Source organism: Callithrix jacchus, chromosome 9, assembly GCF_049354715.1.
Source record: "Callithrix jacchus isolate 240 chromosome 9, calJac240_pri, whole genome shotgun sequence".
Taxonomy (NCBI): domain Eukaryota; kingdom Metazoa; phylum Chordata; class Mammalia; order Primates; family Cebidae; genus Callithrix; species Callithrix jacchus.
In genome coordinates, this window is record NC_133510.1 from 32,064,817 (window position 1) to 32,077,031 (window position 12,215).

Consider the following 12,215-nt stretch of genomic DNA (forward strand, 5'->3'; position numbering starts at 1 on the left):
CCATTTGAAATGGTTGCCCAGATTTGTGTGAGTTTTTGTGTGAAGACCTGCTAAGCTGGCTGTAACAGTTGTGCTGGAGACGCGTGGTGCTTTTCTGTCTGGGAATCTCCTGGTCTGTGGGCAGTAAAAACTTGTTTGGAAATTTGGTGACCACTCACCCTCTGTGTTCTCACTGGGAACTGTATTCCAGAGCTGTATCTCTTCGGCCATCTTGGATTTCCCATAAATTCTTTGCCTATGTCAATATCAAGAAGAGTTTTTCCCAGATTTTCTTCTAGAATTTTTATGGTTTCAAGTCATAGATTTATGTCTTTAATCCATTTTGAGTTGATTTTTATATAAGGTAAAAGATCGGGATCCAGTTTCATTCTTCTACATGTGGCTATCCAACCTTCCCACCATCATTTATTAAACAGAGTATCCTTTCTCCAATTTATGTTTTTGCATGCTTTGTCAAATATCAGTTAGTTCTAGGTATTTAGCTTTATTTGTGGGGTTTCTCTTCTGTTCCATTGGTCTATGTGCCTGGTTTTGTACCAGTACCATACTGTTTTGGTTATTTTAGTATAGTTTGAAGTATACTAAAATACTTGTAGTATAGTTTGAAGTTGGGTATGTGTTGCCTTCAGATTTATTCTTTTTGCTTAGTATTGCCTTGGCTATTGGGCCTTTTTTTGGTTCCATATGAATTTTAGAATGTTGTTTTCTAATTCTTTGAGAAATGATATTTTGATAGAAATGCCTTGAATCTGTAGATTCTCTTTGACAATATGGTCATTTTCGTTGATAGTGATTTTTCCAATCCATGAGCATGGGATGTGTTTGTGTTTGTCTCATAGTTACTCATCTATACTTTCTTCCAGCAGTGTTTTATATTTCTCCCAGTTGTGATTTCCCCCTCCTCACTTAAGTGTATTCTTAGGTATTTTATTTTTTGCAGCTGTTTTAAAAGAGATTAAGTTCTTGATTTGATTTTCTGCTTGGATGATTTTGGTGTACACCAGTGCTACTGATTTATGTATGTTGATTTGGAACCTAAGACTGTATTGAATTCATTTATCAGATCTAGGAGTCTTTTGGAGGAGTCTATAAGATGGTCTAGGTATATGATCAAGGCATCAGTGAACAGAGATAGTTTGACTTCCTCTTTTCCAATGTGAGTGTCCTTTATTTCTTTCTTTTGCCTGATTGCTCAAAGACTTCAAGTAATATGTTGAATAAAAGTGGTAAAAGTGGGAATCTTTGTCTTGTTCTTGTTCTCAGGGAGAATGCTTTCAGCTTTTCCCTGTTCAATGTATTTGTGGTGGTGGGTTTGTCATATATAACTTTTATTATTTTGAGGTATGCTCTTCTTATGCCTAGTTTGTGGAGGATTTTTTTTTAATCATAAAGTGATGCTGGATTTTGTCAAGTTCTTTTTCTGCATCTATTGAGATGATCATATAGTTCTTGTTTTTCATTCTGTTTATGTGATGAATTACATTTATCGACTTGTGTATGTTGAACCATCCCTACATCCTTAGCTTTTTGTCTTTTTGATTTTTTTTTTTGATACACACTTCAGTTTGCTAGTATTTTGCTGAGGATTTTTCTATCTATATTCATCAGGATATTGTTCTGTATGTCCTTTCTTGACTTTGGTGTCAGGGCAATACTGGCTTTATATAAAGAGTTAAGGAGGATTCCCTCCATCTTTTGTAATAGTTTCAGTAGAATTAATACTAATTCTTCTTCAAACATGTGGTCGAATTCAGTAGTGAATCGACCCTGGGGTTCTTTCCTTCATGTTGACTTTAGATAGCCTGATGACTGTAAGCCTTGGTGATATCTATTTTGCAATGATTTTATCAAGAGTTCCTTGAGCTTCTTGTATCTGAATGTCTAAATTGCCAGGGAGTTTTCTTCAGTTATTTCCTCAAATAGATTTTACAAAATTTTTGATTTTTTTCTCTCTTAGATATACTATAATTCTTAGGTTTTGACATTTTACATAATCTCATATTTCTTGGAGACTTTGTTCATTTCTTTTCATTCTTCTTCTTTTTAATTTGTCTGATTGGGTTAATTTGAAAGCCTTTTCTTTGAGCTCTGAAATTCTCTCTTCTACTTGTTCTAGTCTATTGTTAAAACTTGGCACAGCACTTTCTAGTTTCCTAATGGTATCTTTCATTTCCAGAAGTTTGGATTCATTTTTATTTAAAATAGTTATCTCTTTCAAATATTTTTTATTTATATTCTAAATTTTAAAAACATCCTGTGTTGGTTTACACCTTTCTATTGTATCTCCTTGAGTTACTTAAAAATCAACCTTTTGGATGCTTTATCTGGTATTTCAAATATTTCATTTTGGTTTTCATTACTTCTGGAGAGTTAGTATGATCTTTTGGAGGTAGTATAGAACCCTATTCTTGATACTGCCAGAATTATTTTTCTGGTTCCTTCTCATTTGGGTAGACTATTTCTTCTAATTACTTTTGTATTTATTTTTTATTCAACTGGATTTTTTTTGAATTTAATTTTTCCTTCTTGAGGATGTGCCTTTAATGTTCATAGTTTATTGTCACCTACCTTCAGTTCTGGGTGCTTTCAGTGATAGATGTAGTATGAGTTCCATGGTTATAGAGAATCTTCATGCAATGGGCTTCTCAGATGCTGGTTTTAATAGTGATGTGCTGGGTCTATGAGTAGGTTCCCTGTCTCCTGTGTGGCTGGAATGAAAGAGATCTCATGAAGCTTATCTTGTTGCCCCATTAGGTGTGCACTTTATAAAGTGTTTTGTTTTTTTGTTTTTGTTTTTGAGACAAAGTTTTACACTGTCACCTGGGCTGGAGTGCAATGGTGTGATTTTGGCTCACTGCAACCATTGCCTCTTGGGTTCACGTGATTCTTTTGCCTCAGCCTCCTGAGTAGCTGGGATTACAGGTGCACACCACCACACCTGGCTAATTTTTTAGTAGAGATGGGGTTTCACTATGTTGGCCAGACTGGTTTTGAACTCCTGACCTGTGATCCACCAGCCTCAGCCTCCCAAAGTGCTGGATTACAGGCTTGAGCCCCCATGCCCAGCCCTAAAAAGTGTTTTATCCCAATATTTTATTCACTGGATTGAATAGTTCATGCGTCAGGCCAATAAGAGGTTCCCATGGGTAAAAACTGGCTGTGGCTAAAGCAGGTGAGTAAATGCAATACCCCAACGATGGGCAGACATCTGAGACTTGACAGAGCAGGTTGGGGAAGCTGCACTGGTTTTTTCAAGGGGCAGAGAGGGAGCCACAATGATTCTCTTTGTAAGCCAACTGCAAAGCGATCCACCCAGCCACATTCGTGACCCAGTGTTCTGGCTATTCACATCAGAAAAACACCTCATTTCATTTTTAGGAATGCTAGTTTTCCATTTAGAGAGGGGTTTTGACACTACCCTCTTGTGAAAGCCTGGACCTGGAGGGTGCTTCTCTTGTGGGGATGTCATCAACCTAAAGTACTCCAGAAAGGCTCTCTACAGATGGCGAGGGGGAGAAGTCCTCTTCTTCAAGACCCTTCATGAGCACCAGGGCTGCCTTACTGTTGGGGTAAAGCTACAGATTTCCCCCCACTGAGCTTAGTACTATACCTATGCCTCTGCTGAAAATCCCCACAGGTGGAAAATTCAGGGACTCATGGCCTCCAGTCTGGTTTCTTTTATCCTTTGGGGTGTTGCCTTAATATGGTGCATTCCCCTTCCCTTTAGAAGTAGCAGTCCCTGAGAGCCAGACTGCTGTGAATCCTGCTGTTTTTCTGGGTCTAGCTGCCCAGTGAGGCTGCCACAACCCAGGGTGGTCGTGGGGAATGTGCAAGGGGTCAAGAGATGTGGCCTGTCCTCTAGTTTTCCAGTAACAGGTACCAGTGCCAGCTCTGATGGAGGTGGAAGAGGAGTAATATAGACTCTGAGATTTCCTTCATTATAAGTAGCCTTAGTATGTTGGCTTTCTCAAATGTCAGCTGTATCAGTGATATATTGGCTCATGGACAGACTCAAGACCCGGTTAGCCAGGGTGATGCAGGCAATGGTGACAGCTGAGGTTGTGCAAAAGTTTACTCCTTCCTGAGTCAGGAAGAAGACACAAACTGTTATTGGACCTATAGATGTTGTAACTGGTGTTCACTTGCACACCAGCCAGGAGATGGTACACCAACTATGGTGGTAGCAGTGGAGTTTGTGCTTGCCTTATGTTACTGAGGGGAGGTACTCTGGTGTCACAGGCAATGAGTGGGGCCACGGAACTCCCAAATGTCCTTGTATTTTGTGTTATGCTACCAGGGCAGATGGAGGGGCAAAGCCAGGTTGGGGATGGGTCAGGCAAGTCTGTGCTCTGGCTCTCTATATGTAGGCACAAGCAGCCCCAATGGGAACAGAGGGAGTTCCCTGGTTGCTGGAGTAATGTTCCAGGGAGGAGCACAGCTGCCTCTGCTACAAAAAAGAATCTACACTGGGAGGTGGCAGTAAGCCCCATTCAGCTCCTACACTCTTGGGTAGACAGGTCTTACACCCACAATGATCTGCTAACAGCAGCCAACTGGGTTTCAGGCAGGTTGTACTCAGAACTCAAACTGCTCCAGACCATAAGACTTCCCTATGGAGATAGAGTGGCTTCCAGACTACACACCCTTTTCTGTCTGCCCATGAACAAAGGTGTCCAGCTCCTGCCCCCATGGTGATGACATACTTCCTGCCTGCCTCTTGGGTCTGGTGAATGAGGTTTGTTCCCACTTGAGATTATATTGCTAACCTCAGTTGGGAGCTTCTTTCAACCTGTGACCACTGCCTGAGTTAGCTGACCAACTTTTGTGAGGTCCCTCATGAGGAACGATCAGAAATGGCTTTCCTCCATCCGTGCTGAAGAGTGGGAGTACACACTGATGCTGCCCTTCTCATATAGTCCCCACTGCTCACTCAATCAGCTGCAGCACTGGGTAGGGTTAATGCCTTCCACACATGGCCTGGATTGTCAGGCTCCCCTGTGGGAGTTTGTGTCACAGTGGCAGTCTCTCCCCTATTCACACTTGGGAGACTCCATTTTCCATCTGGTTCATGATGTAGGCTGTTGCCCACTGCTTCTTTCAAAGGGTCTGTGGTTTCTTTCCATTTTTCTGTCAAGTTCCTGTGTTGCCCCTTGGAAAAAGTTCACAGTATGAGTTTCACACACTATTTTGTCTTTCCAGGTTGGAGAGGCGTGCTAAAAATACCTCCAGTTAGCCGACTTGGGGGGAAAAATGACTTTTATTTCCTATTGTTAAAGTAAATGTTTTATTATGCTAGTCCATAGAAACGCAACAGATTATTTGGCTTGTTGATTTTTAAATGCAGCCGCCTGATTCATCACTTTAATTAATTCTTATAAATCTACAAGTATCCACTTGTATCCACTTGTAGATTCTTTTGGATTGTTATGTGAACAATTCTATTTGTGAATTATGGGAATATATTTCCTCTTCTTTAATTCTTATAACTATTTTCTTGTCTTACTGCAAAATAAAAACCTCTTATAGAATGATGAAGAGAAGTTTCTGGATTTAAAAGGAGTACTTTAAGATTTCACCATTAAGAATAATATTTGTCGTAGATTCTTAGCGGATAAATTTATTATCCTTGTTTTCTGAGTCGTTATAGAAAATGGCATATGTTCTATTTTCTTAAGGCATTTTTTTTGCAGATATTTAACCCATAAATGGGTTAATCCATTTATGCCTAGTGTTCCATTATTGGAATGCTAAGCTTGTGGAAGCTATTTATATCCTACAGCTCAAGGTCACCAAGGTCTGATTTTTTACACAAAAAAGTGCAACCTTTGGTATAAATGGGTTAATCTGGTGAATTTCATAGATTTTTAAAATCAATATTATTTTTAATTGACAAATCATAACTATATATTTTTGGGGTACAAGGTAGTGTTTTGATATATGTAGACAATGTGGAATGATTAAATCAAGCTAATTAACATAACTATTATCTCATTCTTTTTTGATGAGACATCTGAAACGTACTTTTTTAGTATTATAATACATTATTAGAACTATAGTCACACTCCTGTGCAGTAGATCTCAAAAACTTATTTCTCCTGTCTAACTGTCCTCTGGTCTAACTGAAACTATGTACTTTTAGACGATGAATTTCCCCATTCCCCAGTATCTGCCTACACTCCCTCAGCATCTGGTAATCACCATTCTTCTCTCTACTTATCAGAGTTCAACTTTTTAGATTCCATGTAAATGATATCATATCTTTCTATGCCTGGCTTATTTCACTTAGCTTAATATCCTGCATGTTCATCCATGCTGTTGCAAATGACAGAATGTTCTTTTTTTAAAGGCTGAATTGTGTTCTATTATGTATATATATGCCACATTTCCTTTAACTACTTATGCATTGATATATACTTATGTCGTACAGTTTTGCTTGTATAGTAAATTACTACAGCCTTTATGGAAAATAGAATGAAGATTTCTCAAAAAACTGAAAATAAACTACCATATGATATAGCTATCCCACTACTGGTTATATATTGAAAGAAATTGAAATCAGTATGATAAAGAAACATTTTCTTTTCCTTGTTTATTGCAGCATAGATTTTCTAATGCTGAACTAACATTCAACAAGGTTTTTCCTTCTCTACCCCCAACCACTGCTAGATTCCATTTACTAATTTCATGCAAACATTTTCAAGGTGAAAATGGTGTGTAATTTTATATTCTTTTAGTGTATTTTTCTAATTTTGATTATAAGAGTTCATTCACCTTATAGAATGAGTTAGGATGTATAATTTTTTCCCAAGTCTCGAAGATTTTATGTACTATTGAAATGATATATACCTTCAACATTTGAACAGTTGGTAGGCCCCATTTGGAAAACCATTTGCATTTACTTATCATCATATTTACTTTGTGGAAGGGTAACCATTTATGGAATTTCTTCAGTGGAAATTAGATTTTTTTTGATGTCTTCTTAAATACAATTGAAAAGTTATTTTTTTCTAGATATTTTACTATTTCTTTTACTAGTAACATTTATTAGCTTAAATTATTTTCACAGCATTTTAAAATCATTTTAAGCTATCTGTCTCTAGTACTGTCTCAATTTATTTCTGATATTGTTTATGCCTCTCTTTTTAAAGATAAATTCATTGAAATACTGTTTATTTCATTTGTCTTTATAATGAACCAACGATTTTCTTTCTGTGTCTTGTTTTTATTTCATGAATGTCTGCTCTTTATCTTTCTTGTAGTTTTATTTTTCAATTTACTTCTGCAGTTCTACCTGTAATGTGAGTTGATTGCTTAACTGATTAATGTCCAGGATTTCTTTTCTAATTTTGTTAAGACTATCAGTTTACTTCAATGTATCACGTTTGTTGTGTCCCATGAGTTTTTGTTAGTATTTTCCATGTCATTAAATATTGTAAAAAATTCTAAATATATGTAAATTCCATCATAATTTCTTTGCTGCTTCATGAATTATTTAAAAATGCATTTAAACATTTCTGAATGTGTGAAGACTTATTTTTGTTTTATTGACTTATAATTTAATTTTTATTGTAGTTGGAGACTGATCTAGTGATACTAATTCTTTGAAATCTTGATATTTCCTTTATGATCTATTATGTAGCCAATTTAAGAACATATTCCATGTATATTTAAAAATTGTGTATTCTTTAAGAGTTCTTTATTTGTCTGTTAAATCAAATTTGCTACTTGTATAGTTCAAATCAACTGCATATTTACTAATTACATTACTAACTGAAATATGAAGTATATCTCTAACACTTTCTTCATGTATGTTAAAATTAGTTACTTCATCTATCTTAAGGCTAACTTATTAGTTACATAGTTTAGTGAATAGAACCTTTTACAATTGTATAGTAACTCTCTTTATCTCTGATAATGCTTTTTAAGGAAAAACTAGAGTTGGTGTGTCTGATCTGTTTTCACTCACAATAAATGTATGGGTTCTTTCCACACCAACAACCAGTTCTTCAACTCTCCAGACACTGAGTATTCTATAATTCAATTCATTTCTAATACTTACCTATCCCAAATTTGTGTCATACTCCACAGGTTTAAGCTCTCAGTCTTATAAAACTGTCCTTACTTCACACACCAGTTGCAAGTATTAGGTGCCCTGGGTACCTACACATCTGTCTGAGTTGGCTGCAAAGTCAGGGGTTCCCACAACCCACTCTTTCTGGTTCAATAATTTACTAAAATAACTCATAAGTTTTAGTGTTTTCCTGATTTAACAGGCAAATCATCTTCTTCTTGAAGTATAGTTTTCCAGTTACCAATTCTAGGTTGACAGTTATTTTTTCTTAATAGTTTGAATATATGATTGTGCTGTGTCTGCCTTTTGCTATTGAGAAATCTGTAGTGGGTTTAGTTGTAGATTGTTTTGTTGATCTGTCTGCTATAAGATCCACTCTTTGTCTTGGATATAAAGCAGTTTCACTAAAACTGTATCCTTAATATAGATATGTTTCTTTTTATGTATCCTACTTGGGATGTGTTGTGATTCCGATATCTACTGTTTATCTTTCAGCAATTTTGGAAAATTTTCATTTTTTTTTTCAAATTTTATCCTATTATTTTATCTGTTTTCACCATGGGACCCTATTACATCTGTATTAGGTCATCTCATTCTGTTTTCTATGCTTTCACTTCTTTTTCTCTTCATGCTTCATTCAAGCAGCTCTAATTTCCATTTTACTAATATAAATTAGTATATTTGGCTCTCTCTTTAGCTGTGTCTAATCTGGTATTTCACCCATCCTTCACATTTTACATTTAAAAATATATATATTTTCAATGTAAAAGATACTACTTAGCTTTTATTCAAAATCTACCTGTTCATTTAGTTTATATTTTAAAACTATTTGCTCATGTTTTTAATTGAATTTCATTTTCTTAAATGTCTTATGTGGAACAACTTTATATTATGTATCTGAAAATTCCCACATCTGAAATAGTTGATAGCCAAACATGTTATTTCTGCTTTCCCATATGTCCTTTTGTTTATTTGTTTGTTTGATGGTCTTTGATTTTGAGCTTCTATTTATTTAATATTAAAACACAATATTGGAAAATTGCTAGGTCAAAAAGTGTGTGCTTTCTTCCAGAGAAGATTTTTATCTTTTGTTGGAATCCAAAGGCTGTTCATAATTGGAGTCCCTGGCTTCATGAAGAAAGCTCTACATCCACATCCATCTTGAAGCTTCCTCTATCAAGCTGTTACTCTTTGGATCATATTACTTTTTATCAGTATTTGCCCTCAGAATAGCATCTATCCTTATTACTCATTGCTTACCACTTAGAATTTGAAACGTATGAATGTGTGTATATGTGTGTACATATGCCTACATGCTTGTGGGGGAGAGAGAGAGAGAGAGAGAGAGAGAGAGAGAGAGAGAGAGAGAGAGAGAGAGAGAGAAAGAGAGCTCATATGTGTGTTAAATCATTGAGGCTTAGACTTGATAGTCTTCACTTAATCATCTGGGACTCTTTAGAAATGCCAGTCTTCCATACATGTAGAAATAGACACTTGTTGCTCTGATTTTTACAACAGACTGAATTTCTTCCTCCCTACAAACTGTTCTCTGGCTTTGTGTTAAGTGTATTTTTGAGATCACCTAACAAGAATCTAATGCATATATTATATTTCTTGCATTATCTATACCCTGTTTTCCCATCTTTATACTTAAGTAGTACAACTTTTTACTGAGTATCTGCCATTTCTTACTAATTTTTTAAATGATTGAATGCTAGACATTCTGGAATATTCTTATAGAAATGGTTGGTCCTCTAGTTTCTAATTATGGTTTTATAGCTTTCTGCCACTCCTATGTAAATAAATTACAATAATATTTAGAAATATATACCATGATGATGAAAGCATTTTTATCTCTTAAGTCAAGAGTGATGATGATGATAGTTTAAGGTATTTGAAGGCTTCCTATCAGATATTAAATTAGAAGAATGGTTATTCTAATTTTATAGATGAGGATGATAATTTGCATAAGGCTACACAGCTTATATTAATGCAAGCATTAGTATTTTATGTTCTATCTGAAATATATGAAAATAGCAAATTAAGGAGAGTTCTTAATGACAAACACAAAATGTTAGTAGTAATTACTAGGTATTCTGTTATCTCTCCACTTGCATGTATTGTGCCTCAGTCCTTGACCATGTTTTGCTAAATATGTTGCAGAATGGTTTTTATTCTTTGAGATGGCTAGACTGGGTGACTCTTTGCAGCTCCTTGTATTATGAAACATAGGGAACTTGTATCAAGCTTGGGCCCATGCTGCCTTATTCTATCTTTAGACTTTTAGAGAACCCAGAATTAGCTTGAATGAGTCTAGACACAAACCATCAACCAGCAGCATGTTTCCATAATGTTAACCATTTACTTTGAGTTTTGTTGGTGTTGCCTGCTTATGGAAATATTTGAGCTTGGTCTCTAATTATATTTGATATATATTTTTATAAATCCCTTAATGTGACTAAAATGTTCAGTTTAAAATGCATGTACCTTTAAGCATGAAACATAAAGTTTGATTGGTAATGGACTCAATACTGTGTTCCAAATATCTGCACTGCACTACAAATGAAAATATTGGAATTGTGCAATTTGGCAAATTGAAAATACTAATAAAAGCATGCGAACAGTAGGATGTCCATGAAAGAAATGTGTTTTTCTTTAACTTATCCTGACAAAAGAGAAACATAATAAGATGTTGATTCACTAAAGAACTGAACATACAAGCATGAATTATAGAATCTTAAGGAAACCAGTAATTCCCTCACACTCTACAGAGGACTGTTAAGAAATATTTTTTTGTTCTTTTTTTTTTTTAATTGTACTTTGGTTTCTGGGGTACATGTGCAGATCATGCAGGATTGTTGCATAGGTATGTGCATGGCAAGGTGGTTTGCTTCCTTCATCCCCTCATCACCCACATCTGGTATTTATCCCCTTGTTATCCTTCCCCACCCTCCCTACCCACTGTTGTCCCTCAGCACCACCCCTACAACTGATTGCAGTATGTGATGCTCCCCTCCCTGTGTCCATGTGTTCTAATTGTTCAACACCCAACTATGAGTGATAACACACGGTGTGTGGTTTTCTGTTCTTGTGTCAGTTTGCTGAGAATGATGGTTTCCAGAGTCATCCATGTCTGAAGGACACGAACTCATTGTTTTTTATGACTGCATAGTATTCCATGGTGTATATGTGCCACATTTTCTTTATCCAGTCTATCGTTGGTGGACATTTGGGTTGGTTCCAGGTCTTTGCTATTGTAAATAGTTCTGCAAAGAACATACACGTGCATGTATCTTTATAATAGAACAATTTATAATTCTTTGGGTATATACCCAGTAATGGGATTGTGCCTTGGTTGCTTTTAGTCTTCATTCTAAGGAAAAAGCTTGTTTTCTGGAGGGACCTTGCCAAAGCAAGACCTTTGGACAATGTGGTCAGAAAGAAGACAATTCTTTCCTTTTTGTTAAAAAGTATTGACTAACAAACTTCTTCATCTTTTGACTTTTCCCCAGCTTATTCGGAGTCCTCAGTTTAACTCCCATTTCTCTTAAAGCACAACAAAAACATTTCAGTTGTCAGGATATCTACCTTAAATGCTAGTAAGATGTCCAAGTTTTTAACTTCTAAGAATAAAAGATGACATAGCAGAGAAGAGCTAAAATAGGAGCTAATGGAAGCCTGTTTCTTCTATGTTAAGAAATTTCTAAATGCAAAAGCTTTACAGTAATAAACTGATTGTCTTATATATGAAAAAAATATTTTTCTGTGAAAGAAAGAGTTCTAGGAAAGCAGATACATTTACAACCAAATTGAAGGATAGGAATAGCAAAATCATGGGATTATGTCAAACTAAAAATAAGTAAATGAAAAACTTGGTGATGGAATATGGATTGTTGCAATGAATATTTATTTTGAATTTCTTATTCTATATTACTTTAGAGGACTGTATAAACCATAATTATTGCTGTCTTTGGTGTCCAGCCAGTACAGACCTTCATCTTTCAACAGCACTTTGGAGTTACATGTTATTCCTTACATAGGACTGTATTTTCAATACATTGCCTATTGCTGAAATGTTACAAAATTATTCAGTGACTGCAGTAATTCTTATATTATAAACTCGTTTTATTTTATTTAACAGATA

At 35.6% G+C, this 12,215-nt stretch overlaps 1 protein-coding gene across 1 annotated transcript in view; it reads left to right on the forward strand.

Annotated features, from left to right (window-relative positions):
• ADAMTS20 (ADAM metallopeptidase with thrombospondin type 1 motif 20) overlaps window positions 1-12,215 on the forward strand; it is a 225,514-nt gene that overhangs the window by 82,485 nt on the left and 130,814 nt on the right. The gene's annotated exons all lie outside the window — the stretch shown is intronic.